Here is a 17,907-nt window from a genome sequence, read left to right on the forward strand (position 1 = left end):
TAATGTTTGGTCCTTGGGGGTCGACTAAGGGTTCTGTTTTGATAATCCGAACCATTCAATATGTAGAACTCATCGAGTAATATATGTCTGTAAAAAATTACGTTGATCAATATCGTTAATTATACGATCAAATAAGTTTTGTATAAACAAAACGGATGATGTGATAGTTAACTGTTGAAAAAAACTAATCTGATCATATAACTATCGATATCTGATCAATATGATTTTTTACAGCCATATAATACTCGACGAGTTGTACATATTCAACGGTTCAGATTATTAAAATGGGACCCATGGTGGCCCCCACAAGCCGACCATCACTGTCCAAACATTTTGCCTCGAAGGAGGCAATTATTTTTTGAGTAAGATATGCTGGGGCGGCAGGCCAGCCGTACAACCACTCATCTTTCTTTCACTATACACTTTCTTTATACAATTTTTCATTACATATTTTTTCGTAAAAAAATAAAAAGTTAATCCAAACATCTATCTTTTTTCCTCAACTTTTTAGTTCAAAAAGATAAAAAGTGCACTTATTTATGACACCCCAAGTCACAATTGTCTTTTATTTTTGTAAATACAAATTCTATTTGATGACATGATTAACGATATCTAATTAACTTAATTTTTTACCTACTTAATATATTATAAATAAACGATTTAAATTATCAAAATATGTCACCAAATGAGTGTATTTGATCGCATAGCGGTACCCATCTCCTACAATAATTGTCGATCATTAATAAATTTTTTTGAATAATTTTGCTGAACTTATAATATTATTGTATTTATATTCATTTATTGATATTAGAAACAACCTAATTCAAGTCACAACAACCGGTGGAAGTACTGACATTCCATGCACTAAAGTTACATGAAATTGGCTGGCAACCAAAACCCATCTGAACCCACCCTTTCATAGGTCTCTATCCTATAAATTATAAATATATAGTTACTTTTTGTTTTTTGTTTTCAAATTTTTTATAAAATTTAAAAATCATTTTTTGTATATATATCTCAAATTAATTTATTTTTTTATAAAGAAAAAAAAGCTAATTTTGAAAATCAAACTAAACTTAAGTGTAAGTATTTAGCAGTTACTCTTAGGTCTCGTTTGTTTTCAGAAGTAGAATAGAAGGGATTCATAGTGAGAGAATTAAGTAAAATTGTATTTGTTTTAATGATAGTTGTTATCGTAGAAATTGTTAAATTATTTTTATATGAAATAATAAAATAAATAAAAAATACAAAAAATTAAACATTTATGTTAAAAAAAAATGACCAACATATAAAAAATAAAAAAATAAAGGCCTTGTTTGGTTTGTGTTTCTCAAAAAATTTTGGGAAAAATTTTCTACAAATAAGTTTTCAAAAGTAATCAAACCAAACAAATTTTTCCAAATTTTTTTCCCAAAACTTGTTTGGTTTACAAATTTTCCAAACAAATCTCTCTCTCATACACATCAAATCAATCACTTTTTTCAAAACTCTCTCTCAAAAATAATTTTTTAAAACATCTTTTGAAAAAAAACCAAACTAAACAAATTTTCGTACTTTTTATCTCAAAACATATTTCTCAAATACAAACCAAACAAGGCCAAAATTTCTAGTCCGACGGATTATTTTTCTAATACCACCTCTACCTCCACCTCCACCTCCACCTCCACCTCCACCTCTTCCATTCCAATTCCCCTTCCAATCACTATCCTAATCCCCTACTTTATGTCAATCCCTTCCCCAACTCTACAAACAAACACAATACTAAATGGGTCTCACCTCCATCTTAATCTCATCCCACTCTCTACACCCCAAAACAACCGGGCCTTAAGGCTTAGATGAGTTGATAAGATAATGACTTGTTGGTGATAGATCTTGGATTCAAAACCTCTATTACTCTTCTTATAACCCTTGATTGAAATTGGGAGATGAGGGGTAGGGTTCTCAATATCTTTTGCCAGTTGGCTTGAACGGTAGAGTCCAAAGAGCTCAAGCTCGAGGTTCCCGAATTACCCAAAAAAATTAAGTATTTAGTACTTGGTACTCTCAAATTGTGTCAAATTCTCAAATTTATTAGTCATAGAGCAAATATACTATTAGGCCCCATTTGTTTTCCGCTATCACAGTCCACTTCGGATTTGATAGATGAATAGTGAAAATGGCTCATGTTTGTTTTGGTTTTGGAGCTCCGGATTTATAGTTTGAAGGGATTGCGATAGACCTTGGCGAGAGGTATTAGCGGTCTAGGGGGCTGGGAGATGGTATTAGCAAAATAATCCGTTAGGATTGAGTGTTACTGGAAGTCCGCCCAGATGTCTGACCGGTCAACCAGTCAACAGCAATTTTTTTTTTTTTAACTTGCTGGCCATTTTTTTTTTAACATTAATATTTAATGTTTTTGTATTTTTTACTAAGTAAAAATCATAGTTTTATTTGTTTTATTATTTTATATTTGTTTTGTATAAAAATAATTTAACAATTCCTACATTAACAACTATCATAAAAACAAACACAATTTTACTAATCCTTTTACTATCAATTCTCTCACTATTAATTTCTTCACTATCAATCTCTTTCATTCTATATCTGAAAACAAATGAGGCCTTATTTACAAAGTTAACTCAATAATTTCTCCATTGGAGAATACATATGAGTGTTGGAGCCGATTATATCATCGTTGTATTGACTCATTAGATGATAAATAAAATGTAATTAATATATATAATCATCCTAATAATATTATTGCGCACTTAAACTCCTAATTTACTAGACTCTTCCCTTATTGTACAACTTAATGTACTTCTCACTTATGCTTCGTACCCAACATAGGGAATTAAAATGATGATATTATAAAAGGTTTATTTATTAGGAATTTAATTTTTTGGTTGGGAGTAAATTACTGTAGGCATTTTGTTTTTTGTTTATTTATTTATTTTTAAAATTTTTTTATTGACCTGTAAATTTTGGAAAATGAAAATTTTTACAGAAAATTCAAATTTTTACAGAAAATTCATACAGAATTTGCCACTAGAATGATGCGGTGGTGATATTTCGCAATTAAAAATCATGATAAATTTTTTAGTTTAAAGGATAAATTACAATGGCCTTTCATAAGATTTAGAAGAAAAAAAAAAAAACACAGTAAAGTTTACATGTTTAGCATAATTACATTGAGTTATCTTAAAGTTTTAATTCAAATAAAAATTTGCCTCAATTTTAATCAATAATTTGTTAACCATATAGATAAAAAATAATAATGTTATTATCTTGTTTACAGTGAAGCATATATTGTACTTTGTTTATTTTTTTTTTTATATTTTCACACTATTTACTTTAATTTCAATTCCTTTAGCCTTACTAAAAGATAAGTTGGAGTATTTATACCAAAATTATAAAGCTTATTATATATATATATATATATATATTTATCTAAATCTAAAAGAAATCAGTGTAATTTACCCTCTTTTAATAAGGCCACAACATCCCTATCATTTTTTGTTCAAGTTATATAAATATTTGCAGTGGTGATTAATAGAAATGTTAAAGGGTAAAAATGTAAACTTCAATAAATGGAGAAAGTAATTTCAAATCAAAAACAGATAAGTGCTGACATTTCATATACTGGGTTGCGTGCAGGCAAAACATTACATGAAATTGGTTAGCAACCCAAACCCACTTTTCATATTTCTTTACTTGAAATAGTAGTATTAAAGCATCCTCAATACTGAGACATTATGGTGCGTTTGGATCGCAAATTTATATAGTAATTTTTGTTAAAAAAAATAAATATAGATATGATGAGAAAATTGGAGAAAAAAATTTTGTTTAAATTTCGTTCACATTTTTTTCATTGTTTGGTCATATTTAGATTATGAATTTGGATATATATTTTAAAAATAAAAAAGAACAGGCAAGGGAAGTAGAGAAATTTTTTTGTTTAATTTTTGTTCACTGTTTCCTTTTCTTTTCTTTTCTTTTTTTTTTCTCTTCTGTATTTCTGTTTAAATTCATGATTAAACACAAGCTTACAATAGTTTAGTCATTTTATCTAATCTCATCACAAAATAGATCCAATTTAATAGGTAATAGCATTTTGTTTTATTTTCTTTGACTATTTATATTTGAAGAATCTTGGAGACTATTCAAAACTAATTTCAAGATAGAGTATACAAAATGTATATTTTTATGAGTAAAATGCCTATATTAGTGTTGGAGTTGCACTACTTCATCTTGCAAAAATTGGATAAAAATATTGTTGTGTTTTTAATTATATAAAAATTAGTGGTAATCCATGCTATGCATGGCATGTAAAAAAATTAATAATATATTTTTATACAAAATAATATAAATAGTTAAATTTTGTATGCAAATTATGAAAATAAAGAAGATTGAAATTTACAATTTAAGTATCATAATTTTATCAAAATTTATTTATTATTTTTTAATTTGTTACAAATTTAATTATGTAACTTTCAATCCCCTTGCTAGAATTGCAAAATTGGGTGAGTTCAACCCAAGCAACTTGAGTCGAGCTTAAAAAAAATTAAAGATTGAACAACATAATTTTTAATTAAGTGAGAACCTTGTAGAAATTCAAAAATTTAAATTAAATTTGAATGGACTTGGGCAGAAATACCACATAACTTGAGCAACCAAAACAAAATTATATATATATATATATATATATATATATAAATATATAAATTATTTGCTAGTTTTTTTTTAAAAAAAAATAATAAATAAAATTAATTAAAAATTTAATATTAATGAACAAAAGAAAAAACAATATACTTAAGATTTCTAATAGAATTTCTCTTAAAAATATTTTAAAAATACACTTTTTGGAAAAGGATCATCGAATAAAGGGTTGTTTGGAAAGTACCATATTAGCTCACTTTTTTTTTTTTAATTAATTTATTTATTTATAATCTTTTTTAGGTCACATTATATCTCTACTTTTCTGTACATCTTTTCGTAAAAAATTAAAAGGTATACTTAATTATATTTTTTTGGTCACATCACATCTCTACTTTTCTATACATATTTTCGTAAGAAGTAAAAAAATATACTTATTTAGCACTTCCTAAACTACTACTAAAAATTTTAAAAATTTACTTTTTATAATGGCATAAATAATTTAAATATGATTTTTTTAGAAATTCTTTTTAATTTAAAATTTACAATAAAATATTAAATAGAATAAAAATAAATTTCTTAAAAAATAAAAATAATTGAATAAAAAAAAGGTAACAAGAAAATTTAATATGGTGTTTTCATTTAATCTGAAAATAATTTTAGATGAATAATAAATTATCACCTATAACATCTCGTTTCTTTAAATAAAAAAAGTTTAACGAACTATCACTTTTAATAAAAAAAATTAGAGTTTTTTTTTTTAAATTTATTTTAGCAAAAGTAACTTTTTAACAATTTGAGTCAAACATATCTTTATTCTTTATTTTAATTTCTTTGATTGACAATTGAGATTAAAAAAAAAAAAAAAAAATCTAACAAAATCCACCATGTTTGGTAAGTACTAAAAAAGTTATGTTTTATACTTTTGTGAAAAAAAAAATTTATATTAAAAAATATTATTGTTCAAGTCCTTATAGTTTAGAAGGATATAATTTTTTTTTCATAAAATTTAAAACAAAAAAAGAAAAAAAAATTAATAACGATTAATAATTTGAACACATGTAATTAAAACAAAATATATTTAGACTAATAATATTATGACATATGTAAATATTGATCTCATTATAATTGTAGTAATATAATATGAAGAAGAATTTAAATTTAAATTTTATTTTATAATTTTATAAAGGATTCAAAATTTAATAAATGAATATTGATCTCATTCAAATTATAATAACATAATTTAAATAAGAATTCAAATTTGAAATTTTATTTTAAGAATATAAAATTAATTTATAGACCAATCAAATTGTAACACGTATCAACAAAAAATTAAACAAAATAAAAAAGAAAAAGAAAAAAGAATTACAACTTTCAACCTTAATGAAATGACAATATTTTACAATTATAATAGTATATAGATGTATAAATAAATCATAGAATAAATCATTATAATTTTTTTAAATATATATTATGAGATAAATCGTTGTAATTTTAAATTTAAATTAATGGAATGCTTTCCATATTTAGAGACCCTTAAATTTGAATTTTAAAATGGATTAGTATACTTTCTATTTTTTATTTTACATATTTGATATACTTTCTTTTTGAAAGTCATAAATCTAGAGAAATTTTATTATTATTATTATTTATTTATTTATTTTGCTTGAATGAGAGTTATAGATGATTTTTTTAATTATTGAAAATAAAAGAATGACAAATTTTATTTTGAGATATTGGAGCTCCCACAAGATTTGTAGTTAGCAATCCCTTTTACTAATATATATAGATAGATAGATTTAATAAGAATTTATATTTGTTTTAGATATTTTTTTTAATATACAAATTATTTTTTTTTAGATTTTTTATAAAAATAATTTAACAATCACATCACTAATCTAATTATAGTGTATGAGAGAAGTTGAAAATAGTGTAATAGTAGGTATGAAAGAAGTCAAAAAGGTTTATGGGTAAGAAGAAATCAATAAATGCTGAGAATTTTTTTTTAATTTAAAAAATTAAAAAATTAAGATTGAAATATTAAAACTCCTACAAAGTTTGTGAGTTAAAAACTCCATTTTCCTTATATAATATATATAGAATAGATATGTCAATCATGTACATAATTTAATAGCTTATTATTCTTCTAAGTAATACCATAGATAATTCTATTATTTAAGTTTATCTTCCAACTCCTAAACACAAAGTGAAAGTAACGATGTTCACATTTATAAATGAATAAAAGACCTATGAAGCAATTTTTATCCTATTTTTTAAAATCAAATATTATAAAACTTTTTATTTTTATTTTTATATTTTGTAATATTTATTTCAAAGAGATCCATTATAAAATATTCTAATCTGAAAAAATTATCCTATTAATTTCAAACACCACAACAACGATATGTTTAATTAATAAGGGTGTACAAATGTGGATAGTGGTTATTACGTTATCTCAATATATAAACCCTACTTTTAGTACTTTTGTGGGTTGGATAACACTCTTCCATTTCACAAACAAAACCTTTTTTTTCTTTTTTTATGATGAGGACAAACAAAAATGATAAGGGTGTACAGAGCAAATGATCCACTTGTAACCTGTCCCATACTCAACTCAACCTCCTCTCCAATATATATTCGTGGTGGGTTTAAACGAATGTATGCTTTTAATTTAATTTTACATTTACCCTATGAAGAGATTCAGGCCCAGTTTAAGAACGGGTTGTTTTAATAATTTTTTAGTTAAAATATACGGAGAAAAAAATTAATATATTTAGGAATGATTTTTAATTTTTTTTATAAAAAAATATGCATACATATATATATATATATATAAGTAGAGTGAATGAGAAAAAAAAACTTCGATTTTTCTCTATAAATATATATATTAAAGTAATTGACGATAAGTGAAGAGACTCTTCTATTATATTAACCAAATTTAGGTGACTTAGATTGGCGATGTGAGTTTAAGTCTAATAGTATAATTGAATTTTTTTATTTTCATTTTTTAATATCTTTTTGACTAAAATAATCAATTGCTAAATTGTCCTTTAATAAATGGAAAATAAGTGACGAATTAGAAACTATTTAAAAATTATTTTGTGAATGTTGCTGAAAAAGAATAAAAACGTAAAAAAACTTTTAACTTGTATGCTTCATATAATTGAATAAATGTGCACTTACACCAAAAATAATTACCAAATATAGGGCCTAATTTTTTGTGTATAAAAAAACACAAAAAAAAAAAAAAACTTGCACAAAATTTAAAATTATGTGTCGCTTTCCACCACTGAATTGTAGTTGGCCCTCAAATTATTATTTAAGAAACACTAAATGGAAATTGGACTGAATTTTACATGATTAAATTTGTAACAAATTAAAAATTGATATATAACCACCAAATCATTATAATTAAATTAGAAAAAAAAATTTAGGGTCTCAATCTTTTTCCTAAATATATATTCCCAAAAAAAAATCTAAACTTCAATTTGATGTAATGATATTTCGGATAATTATTCAATAATCTCAGAGTATAGATAGGTGATATTCCATAACATTGTAATTGGTGGAGAAGGTGGGTTGGTGGGGTATTGTGTTGGGTGATTGGCAAATATGAGAAAGTATATTGAATGATGATTAGTTAAAAAGTACAAACACGTGGTACTCCGGAAAATATTGAATAATTTCCCTAATATTTCTCATATTTGGATTAGAGGTCCAGTTTGCATTTTTTTGGGCCCATTAAAGTCCCGTCTTGGTAATAAAAATTGTTCAAATTGTAAAGTTTATTGAGTAAATTATTCACCAAAAAAATTCAATTGATTGGACTTTAACAACTATATAATCAAAACACATTTCTTATAAAAAAACAAAAATAGTAAATATTTGAAACTCTTAATAAAATTCCAACAATTTTATCCACAATGATGAGAAATGATGAGTGTCAACTTTTGATTTGTCACATGCTTAATCATATGGGGAATGGATCGTCGGTCTCCCTTTCCTGTCGCCCCCAAAACGACGTCGTTTTGGGGGCGAATTTTCAAAAAAAAAAAAGCAGAAGAGGGAGGAAGGAGAGGAAGAGGGAGGGAGGAGGAGGAGGGGAAGGGCCGGACTGGAGGGGGCCATAAATACAGGGGAGGAGGAGGAGGAGGAGGAGGTGGAGACGGGTCGGAGGCGGAGGCGACGGCGGTCGCAGGTGCTGCTACGAGGTGGAGCTGCTGCGACCTGCGACGGCTGCAACGGCGGCGAGGGACGAGGACGGCGAGCTCGCAGCCTCCTCCTCCTCCTCCTCCCTCATTCCTCCCTCTCCCTCTTCCTCTCCCTCCTCCCTCTTCTCTGCGTTTTTTTTTTTTGAAAATTTGCCCCCCAAAACGACGTCGTTTTGGGGGCGACAGGGGAAGGCAACAGGGAAAGGCGACGGGTGATCCGGATTCTAATCATATGAGACTCTACTTTCTTGTCACATCATTATGTGTGTATTTGGAGATCTCAAATGTGATCTCTAACATTGCTCTAAAAAAATATAAGTGGAAAATACGATTTTAAAATTATATCTGTTCATTTCTTTCACCCAAATATAAACTGATCGCGTGACTACTAAAATCCGATCAATTTAATTTTTTATATTAATAATATATTAAGTGAATTTAATAATTTAAACCATTAGATTATTAAAGCAAGTCCATAATAAGCCCACAACAATGCAAACTGCACTCTCCTGTCTCTTTATAAATACTCTCCTACCGACTTAAAAAAAAAAAAAAAAATCAATTTACCAACCATTTTCCTTGTATACTTGTCATCACTCATGCTTTGTAACCAACACCCCACCTAAGTTGTAACTAACCAATAACCAGCTTTTGTGGGGACAGTTTTGTCATTTGAAGCATGCAAAACGCACTCTCTCTCTCAATGAATAAAGGCGTTTATTTAGGGGTTGGTGGAGACGGCCTAACAGAAAAACAGAATCTATCCAAACCCGTGCCAACTCGGGGTGGTAAAATCGTCATTTCAAGTTTTATGTGGGACCCATTTTGGTTACGTAGTTTTAAATAAATCGATTGGGAATATTGGATAGTTCTCAGTATAATTTAACCACGAAAAGTGACCAATCAACGCGCGCGGGGGGCTACCACACGATATTAGCGCCACGCGAATGTGAAGAGACGTAAATTTTAAAAAAAATATCCTGCTTTTTAAATAATTTTTATCATAAAGTCATTGCTCCAAAAATAATCATTTTTTTGTTATTGAAAAAACTTAAAATTTTTGATTTTTTTTTTGAATTTTTTAAAGATTTTTTTTTAACTTTTAAAAATCTTCTACACTATAAGTACTTAAAAAGTAAATAATTTTAGTACAAATTTTAAAAAGTTTTGAAAACAATTATTTTCTGGTAACAATAACCTAACAAAATAAATATTGTTAAATATTTTTTGAGCTTTACGAATATCTGTTACATAAGCCGTCGCCAAATGATTATTTTTATTCCTCTTCTTAAATAATTAAAAAAGTTGTATCCAAACAGGATCTTAGAGGAATGGACCCATCCATTTTGGTCCGTTAGACTTGGTTGCTTACAAATAATGCAAATCATTCAATTTTTTAAGTCTTTACGAATAGACCATTTGTAAAAAAAAATTAAATTAATTAAATAGCAATAGTTATATGATTTTATCATGTTTGCTTTAAAAAAAAATAAATGACAGGTATAACTTTAAAAATATAAGATCTATTTTTCTAAAGAGAAATATGATAAAATTAGGAAACAACTTGCCTCCGGTCTTTAATTGAATTGGATGGTGCTGTTCGGCTCATGGGATCTTACCACGGGTCTCGTTTTGATAATTTGAACCATCAATGTGTAGAATTCGGCGAGTATTATATGCCTTTACAAAATCACATTGATCGGATATCGATAACTATGTGATGAAATTAGTTTTGTATAAAAAATATAGACAGTGAACAAATTAGCGGTTGACAAAAAAACTGATAAGATGAGATAACTATCGATATCCGATCAATGTGATTTTTTACAGGCATATAATACCCAACTAATTCTACATATTGAACGATTCGGATTATCAAAACGGGACCTGTGATGAACTCTCACGGGCCAAACAACATCGCCCAGTCCGATTAAAGACTAGAAGCAAGCTGCTCCGTAAAATTATATAGGTAGTAATTGCACTTTTCACTTTTATTACTTGACTCAAATTTCACTTAATTCTTCGTGTTTCAATTTGAACAATTTGGTCATTCTGTCTAAATTTTTTTTAATTTTTCTACGTGTATACCTTAGGATTAACAAGTGTCTCAAAATTATTAATTGTGACCTTTAATCTAAAAGGAATTGAAACTAGACTTAAATAGTAGAGATCAAATTATTCAATTCGAAACAATAGGACTAAAATAAAATTTGAATCAAATTACAGAAATTAAAGTGTAATTTATCCTTAAATAAATCTACCACATACATTAATGAGACAATTGCAAATAAGTAAGACAGTCTGAATATAATTGTGCAAATATTTTTTTGGTACAAGTTTGACACACAAAAAACACTTCTACAAAATAAAAGAAAGAGTTGCAACATCATAAAAATGAAAAAAAAAAAAAAAAAAATTATGCTTGAAATGTAATTTTCTGAACACCCTTTTTGTTCTTGATTTTTTGTTTTAAACGTTCTAGATTCTACGACTTGTGAGAATGTGTATGGGTTTATAACTAGCCAGCTACGTTACTGCAATTTAAAATCAAAACCTCATATTTTGATGAAATTTAAGGATAGGTGTCTTGTAAGAAGAATTTGAATTGACTAGAAAGTCCATGCATTATATATATATATATATATAGAACACATCATATAACTTTCAAAAGTTTCAATAAAAGCTAGTAAAGGTTTGTTTGTGTTGGCATACAAAACGAATATACTAAATCAAAATGTTAAAATAGGTTTCAAAACGTTGAAGGTTTCATACTTTCTGACTTGAATTAGGTCAACAAGCCTTCTAATAAAAGCTTACGTGGCCCTATTATCAGGCCAAGCTTGTTAACAAAATAGGAATGGACAAAAATGACCCTTAATATTCAATTAAGTTCATGATTTTTAGGGTATTTTTGTCTACTTATAATCTTTTACGTGCATGTGCATCGTGTTTGATATATTTTGTTTTATGCTGTATTTTTATTTATTTATTTATACTAAGAAAGGGGTATAGGTGAAAAGATCCCGAGATTTGGACATGAATGCCAATGTTGTTTGACTTGTAAAATTGATAATTCGTTTGGTAATTTGAAATTTTAGTCAAAAAATTAAAAGGTATTATAAATTATAAAATCACTTTCTTTATTTTATTTTTTTATATTTTTATAAAAAATTAAAAAATTATTAAAATAATATATTTTCAAACGAGGCTAACTTTATTCATTTTCAATTAAAAATTAATAATTTATAAACATAAGCAAAATATACGCGTTCTAACTGTAATAAACAATCTAAACTATAAACACAAATTAAAATATATACCTTTTTTGTCCCAAATTATTTGTTTGTTACGAAAATCAGAAATTAAAGATGTTGTACCAAAACTTTTTAATTTTTTTTCACCAATTAAGAGATCTATCTAAGTATTTTTAATTTGTGATTTAAAAAAATTAACATAAAAATACATTAATTTTAAGTTTTTATTTTCCATGCCAAGCTAAAGTTGCCAAAAACTTATGATTGAATGTTTTTGAGATTTCGTTTATTTTCCTTAATAGATAGATAAACTACTAATTGCATTAAACAAATCAAAAATTCTAGAATCCTGAATTTGTTTTGATTATATATAAAACTAAGGATGTTAGAACTTTGAAAAGGTCAAAAAATATTGTAAACAGTACATATTTCTTTAGGGAGTTGGTTTGAAAACTAGTTTTTTAACTAAAAATAAACCAACATACAAAAACAAATGCCAAAAAAAAAAAGGTTCGTTTGACATATTTTTATTTTTTTTGACTTTCTCTAATGATTTTTAGAGTACTTAAAAGTTAACTTTTTAGCATGAAATGAGTACATTCAAATGACTTAAAAGTCTTTTTTTTATTGTTTATTTATGTTTTTAAACACTTTATTATTATATCTTTAATATAACTCTCAATGTACAATAGGCCTCTTTGCACAATGTATTATAAGCTGAAAATTATAAAAGATAAATTAACATAACTTGTTTATCAACATTTCAACATTCAACTTTTCAAATTTATTTTAATTTTTGTTTGCCTCATAAGTTGTAGGCAGAAACAACACCAAATACTTTGGTACGAACTTGCAAAATTAATTAAAAAAAGAAAAAGAAAAAGAAAAGAAAAAGAAAAAGAAACTATTAGCAGCCTCTATCAGTTGCTCCAAACTGGAATGCTTTATGCTTCCCCCAACTGGTAATTATTTGTCACAATTTTAGCCTTCTCTCATTGGGAAAAACTTTCAAGTTAATTTTTTTTTTTTTTTAAGTTTTTAATGGACTTATGATTTTTCAATAAAAATCCGAGAAGATAACACTACAAGAAAAAGTATTTTTGCCGACCACTTTTAGCTACCAAAACTAATTTAGTCGCCAAAAGTCACGGAATTGGCTACCAAAAATAATATTAGTCCGCAAAAGTCAACTTTTTAGCTACTAATTTTTTTTAGTAGGGGAATGTTGATTATTGGCTACTAAAAAAAATTTAGTAGCTAAAGATATTACAATTGGCGACTAAAACAATTTTTAGTAGCTAAACATATGACAATTGGCGACTAAATAAAAATTTAGTAGCCGTAGAGGTACCTTTAGCTACTAAATTATTTGGTAGCCGAATGAAAATAAAAAAATTAATTTTTAATCTTTTCCGACCAAACTTTTGGTCGCCAAATGTCAAGTTTCGGCGACAAAAGTTTTTTTAGTCGCTGTATACCTACTTTCAGCTACTAAATTGTTTGGTAGCCGAATGAAAATAAAAAAATTAATTTTTAATCTTTCCCGACCAAACTATTGGTCGCCAAATGTCAAGTTTCAGCGACAAAATTTTTTTTAGTCGCTGTATACCTACTTTCGGCTACTAAATTGTTTGGTAGCTGAATGAAAATTAAAAAATTAATTTTTAATCTTTCCCGACCAAACTTTTGGTCTCCAAATGTCAAGTTTCGGCGACAAAATTTATTTTAGTCGCTGTATACCTACTTTCGGCTACTAAATTGTTTGGTAGCCGAATGAAAATAAGAAAATTAATTATTTTTATTTTTATTTTTATTAAGAGGTTGTACACCCACCATCCAAAAATATTAATATCTTATTTTTTTTATTATCTCAAAATATTAATTTTTTTAAAAAATTAATTATTAAAATAATATGAATTTCTTATTTTGTCCTTTTTTTAAATACATTAATAATACAAAAAGTACAATTATGACAATTGACATGTCTAAAAAAATATACTATCAAAAGGTAATTTTGAAAAATTAATATTTTTAAAATGTAATAATTGTATTATAAAAAGAAATTAAATTCTGAAAATAGATTATTATTTTTAGATGGAAGAAGTAGTCGGCTTTCATTTGATGGTTGAACACATTTTTTAATAATTGGGCCCTCACGCGAAAGGTATGCTAAAATGGGCAACTTGTTATTGGCTGTTTGTCGATAGTTTTACATTGCAAAAATTTAAAGGCATAGTTACAGGATAGTCTAATGAATTTAATTTTTAATAATAAATTTATTATTTTTAAAAAGTACAATTAAACTATTTATACTTTTTACATCATCATATTTCAATAACACTAATAAATTAAGAATAAATCAAAATTCACAAATAAAAGACAAAATATCCCAATTATTTATCATTTTAATAAATTTTTCAATATTATTACCAGTACTAATGAAATAATCATTTTACAGACACAAAACATATATTTAAAAAGTTTAAAAAAATTTCATTATCAAAACGAGGGCTAAGTGTGTAAAAAAAATCCACTCATGACTTATGAGTAAATAAATCTGATTTGTAAGACTTATTTTTAAATTTATACTTTCTAAATATTTCTAAATTTTGTAATTTTTTTTTCACAAATTGAGTCATAAAACTCCAATAAAGTAAAAAGTATAAACAATAAATAAAATTAAAAAATATTAATTTAACAAGCCTGATCTATTTTTCACATCTCGAAAAAAATTAGCAGCAAATATTTTCACAAAAATTTATCTTAATTTGAAATTCCTTCTCAAATTGGGGATTCCCCCCAAAATTTTGCCCTAACCCTTCTCCGTTTCTCATCTCACTCTCACACACAACTCCTTCTCATTCCTTACTACAAGAAAAGTGGGTATATGAGACGGAACTATTTGCGACGGCACACTTGCTGTCTCAAAAAAACAGAGTATTTGCGACGGAACCACTTGCCATCTCAAAAAAGTAGAGCATTTGCGACGGCACCATTTGCCGTCTCAAAAAATGAGAGCATTTGCGACGGTATTGAATTATTGTATTTTTTTTGTATTTTTGGTATTTAGTGAATTTTTAAAAGATTTTTTTTACAAATTTTTAAATTTTTAGGTGCATTTATGTTAGGTGTGTCTAAAAATTTAAAAAAATACTTAAAATATTAAAAAAATTCAATAAAAACAATATAACACGAAAAACAAGAAGTATAATTTTCTTAAAAGAGTTTTTGGAAAACTCTAACCTAGCATAGTGATTGTGGTTTTGAGATAGCTTCATATATATACAGTCACAAAATGGTTTGAATAAATTCAACAGTATTTTTCTGTCGCAAAAGAAATTAAAAAAAAACAATATCGTCTTACTCTTTTGATATAACATTTCTCTTTTCATTCATTTTTTTAATCTTCCTGTCTCTCTGTCTCTATCTCTCTCTCTTCTCTTTATCTCTTTCACTTATCACTCTTCTTTCTATGTCTGCCTGTTTGTCTCTCTCATTTTCTCTCTGTGTCTCTCGCCTATCTCTCTTCTCTCTATCTCTCTCATCTGTTTTCTCTCTTTGTCTCTCTCGCTCATCTCTCTCTGTCTCTCTCGCTCATCTCTCTTATCTCTATCTCTCTCATTTCTTTTTTCTCTCTCTTTTATCTTTCTATCTCTCTCTATCTCTCTCGCTCATTTCTTTTCTCTTTCTGTCTCTCTGTTTTTCTGTGTCTCTCTCTCGCTCATCTTTTCTCGCTCTATTTCTCTCTCTTTTTGTCTATCTCTCGTTCATCTTTTGTTTCTCTCTCTTTTTCTATCTCTTCATCTCTCTCTCTCTCTCTTTCTCTCTATCTCTTTTTCTGTCTATCTCTCTCTCCCTGTCTCTCTCTCACTCATCACTCTTCTCTATCTCTCTCTGTCTACTTGTCTATTTGTCTATTTCTCTCTTACTATGTTCGTCTTGCTCACTCTCTTACTCCTATCTTCTCTATTTATCGAGCTCCTTCTCGATTTATCGACCCACTATAAGAAAATACACTTTTAGCAACCACTTTGTCTATCTCTCTCTCTCGCTCATCACTCTATCTCTGTCTCTCTCTCTCTGTCTCTCTTCTTTATCTGTCTCTCACAAAATTAAAATATTTTTAAAATATTTAAAAAATTGATTTGAATTAAGTTTTGAAAAGAGTTTTGAATTATCTGTCTTCTTTATTTATTGAGCTCCCTTTCGATTTATCGATCCACTACAAAAAAATGCACTTTTAGCGACCACTTTGTCTCTTTCTCCCTTATCACTCTGTCTCTTTCTCTGTCTCTCTATCTCTTTTCTCTATTCGTCTCTCACTTATCTCTCTCTCACACCACCCATCTTCTCTACCACATTTACCACTACTGCAAATGCCATTCAATTACCACCACTCTTATTTTTCTCTCTTTCACTCATCACTCTTCTTTGTCTGTCTGTGTGTCTTTCGTTCATCTTTATTCTCTCTATCTCTTTTATTTGTCTTCTCTCTATGTCTCTATTTTTCTGTTCTCTCTCTCGTTCATCTCTTTTCGTTCTCTTTCTATATATCTCTCTCAACGCTTGTTTCTCTCTATTTTTCTATATGTCTCTCTCTATCTCTTTCTCTCTCTGTCTCTCTGTCTGTCTCTCTCTATATCTCTTTCTCTCTTTATCTCTTTCTCACTTATCACTCTTCTCTCTTTCTTTCTCTCTCTGTGTCTGTTTGTCTGTCTCTCACTCTTCTCTCTCTCTCTCTCTCTCTTTCTTTCTATGTGTCTATCTGTTTGTTTATCTCTCTCTCCCATTGTGTTCACATTGCTCACTCTCTCCCTCATCTCTGTGTCTCTCACTCATCTATCTCTTCTTTCATCTCTTTTCTCATCTCTTTTCTCTCTCTGTCTCTTTCGCTCATTTCTCTTCTCTTTATCTCTCTCGCTCATCTCTCTTCTCTCTATCTTTGTGTCTCTTTGTCTATCACTCTCTCCCTCATCTATGTGTCTCTCTGTCTATCACTCTCTCTCACCACCCATCTCTTCTATCACCTTCACCACTACTGCAAACACCATTCCACCACCACTATTACTTCCACTGTCGCTACTTCACCTCTACGACTACCATTACTACTACTATCGCCACCACTCTACTACCACCACTACTACTACTGCTACTACTACTACCATTACCTCTCTTTCACCCCTGCCACTCCATTTACACTACCACTACCACAACTTCAGCACTAATCTCTTTCGCCATCACCATCACCACCACCACCACCATCATCTCTTATCCACCACCTTCACTACTGTTGCCGCTCCTTTTCCTCTACCACAAAAAATTAGTTCATGATATTTAGTAATAAAAAAAAAGGCCGCAGAAAAATATTTTTCATTGACTACAGAAAATTAATTTTTATTTTAGTGAAAAATATTTTTCATTAAAATATATATTACCCCTACTTCTACAAAATAAAAAATAATAATATTTTTTTCATTAAAATAAAAACGAAACAAATAAATTTAGTACTATCTTAATAACTACAAAAAAAAAAATTTTAAAAAAATTCATTAACTACAAAAATATATATATTTTAACAAAAAATAAATTTATTTAATTATTTAATTATTTTTATTTTTATTTTTCATCCCCGCCTCTAAATTGATTTCCATTCCCGCTCCCCCCCTTTATTTTTTTCCCATTCCCGCTTCCACACCCCCTCAAAAAAAAAAAAAAATTCCCTAATCTCTTCTTCCCCCCCTCTCTCTGTCTCTGTCTCTCTCTCGATCGACGGCGGGCGGCGGCAGACGACGGAGAGCGGCAGACGAGGG

This window comes from Camellia sinensis, chromosome 8 (assembly GCF_055761805.1).
Source record: "Camellia sinensis isolate YWXY chromosome 8, ASM5576180v1, whole genome shotgun sequence".
NCBI classification, from domain to species: domain Eukaryota; kingdom Viridiplantae; phylum Streptophyta; class Magnoliopsida; order Ericales; family Theaceae; genus Camellia; species Camellia sinensis.